Raw genomic sequence first — 2200 nt, forward strand, 5'->3', positions numbered from 1 at the left:
GAAAGAGCATCAAGTACAAAAGCATAACACAGATTAGATTAAATGTACTATAATTTAAAAAAATATGTTAGCCATAAAGAAAACAAAAAGTACTAGTGACTACAAGAAATCATTAATAGCAAACGTTAATACATCAGTCACAATAAATAATGTTTTATTTGATTTTTCTAAAGTGTACAGGCATTTACACGAACAAAGAATTAGGATAGCTTGAGGAAAAGACTTCCTCAAGTATAGGGAATGAACAGTTTTTTTCCGCAGTGGGTCATTAAATATATGCTCGATTTCCCGTGATATTGTGATTACCTGTATATAATAAAAGTAATATTGTCAATAAAGCTTGTTCCAATTAATTAGCAGTAAGCAGAGATCAAAGGGCGAACAGATTGAAAGAAATGAAGTAACAGCAATATAAGAAACCTACATCAATCAGTGCAAGAGAAGCTGACTGGGAAATGAAGGCGTGACACATATCATAAATACAGTGTTCTAATGTAAACAGATTGTTATTCTTTCGGTACATCGCCTTATTTGCATCATAGACTCAATCAAATGAACTGGCACCATCTTAATAGTTAGTTGGCTCGCTCTGCTATGAGGCCAGTTCTTTTTGGGGAGGGTCTCATTTGCCGCAAGATATAAGAATGTGGCGATTAAAATATAACCTATGATGATACTTTGCTTAACTATAATTTTCCAAAAGTAGTTGTTGCCACATTATAAATGGGTAATATCAATACTGAAAGATTTGTGAAAAAAAATTTTGGAAACTAATTTTACTGATGACCTAAAATGTTGAAAACCGGAAGGAGCAACATATGTAAGTTACGTCAAGTATAAAAGCCTACATACAATAGATTATCCATTATCTTTCCGGATAAAAAAAACTTATGGCAGCGGTGGGATTCGAACCCACGCCTCCTGAGAGACTGGAGCCTAAATCCAGCGCCTTAGACCACTCGGCCACGCTACCGTAGTTCACACTGAAAGATCAAATTCATAACAACGCACTGCCTGATAGAATTAAGGATAGGTGAGATAGTCTGGCTGAATTTCAACCAACATAAAAAATACGCGAGTCCCTTCCAACATACGTGCAGCAATAAGAACACTTGCGATGTCATTAACTAAATGCTCTTAATACCGACACGTATAATGAATTTGCACAGCATTGTGATGGAAATTTTTTTTGTTAATGCTCTAAATAAAAGTTAACAGAAACGCAAATTTCAATAAGTACAAACTCCAAAAGATCATCGTCTTCACATGAAATATCCCTTTCAGTCAGCCGCAAGTGGCAAAAAAAAAAAGAAAGAAAGAAAAAGTCTAAGGAGAGGAATCACAAGCTTATCAAAGCAAGAGTAGTGGCGTCATACAGTCTGTCAGCACCAGGCACCGTGCCACGCTAAGACGAAACAAGTGCCAACTACCATTCACAGACGCACGCACGCACTCACGCGCACACTCACACCACTCCCGGGGTCCCTCCCGCCTGCCCCCTTCCGCCGCCCGCTTGGCCTTCAGGCTTCCTCCACAGTTTAAGTCTGCCAAGAGGATCGAATCCCATTACAACCGCAGCCTTTTGTCAACTGTTCTATTTCTTCCTATAATGAAATATATTTCACACTTCCTATAATTGCTGTTTCCCGCTATTCATTATTTTAGTAGTGATACTTGTAATTCATATTACACATCTAGGTTACTGACAATATACATTTATTTTAAATAGAAAAATATGTCAATGACTATTATACAGACATACTAACGAATGCTAACTAATACAACGAATGTAAGAGTCATAAAAAGGACATACTAGTATACAATACCTGTTTTTTTAAATGAATTCGCAATTACTAAAATGACGCAGAAAGGTCCCTACAACAATTCAACAAATTGCCATGACTTTTCATGGAGAACAAGCTGTGGACATCCAATACGGAACTGAGGAACTTGAAAGCCAACATCTTATCTCTCTCCGGTCTCTCTCTCTCTCTCTCCGTCTCTCTCTATCTCTCTCCTTCACGCCGTTTAATTTTGAGATATGTTGGTCTCGAGTTTGGGATGTGGCACTCGTGCTTTCTTCGCGTCTCAGACGATAGGTGCCACGTGGTGCCAAAGATGCCGGTTCCACCAGACCAAAACATCTTTGTCACGTTGACTATGATGTTCACCGTCTTGGCAAGTGTCACTTGTGATTCTG

General features: G+C 38.3%; 1 non-coding gene across 1 annotated transcript; it reads right to left on the reverse strand.

The window, feature by feature from the left end:
• Positions 1 to 891: 891 nt before the first annotated feature.
• Positions 892 to 973, reverse strand: Trnal-uag (transfer RNA leucine (anticodon UAG)). The gene has a single exon. It is a non-coding gene; the product is annotated as a tRNA-Leu (tRNA).
• Between the last annotated feature and the right edge of the window lie 1227 nt (positions 974 to 2200).

Source organism: Macrobrachium nipponense, chromosome 1 (genome assembly GCF_015104395.2).
Source record: "Macrobrachium nipponense isolate FS-2020 chromosome 1, ASM1510439v2, whole genome shotgun sequence".
Taxonomy (NCBI): domain Eukaryota; kingdom Metazoa; phylum Arthropoda; class Malacostraca; order Decapoda; family Palaemonidae; genus Macrobrachium; species Macrobrachium nipponense.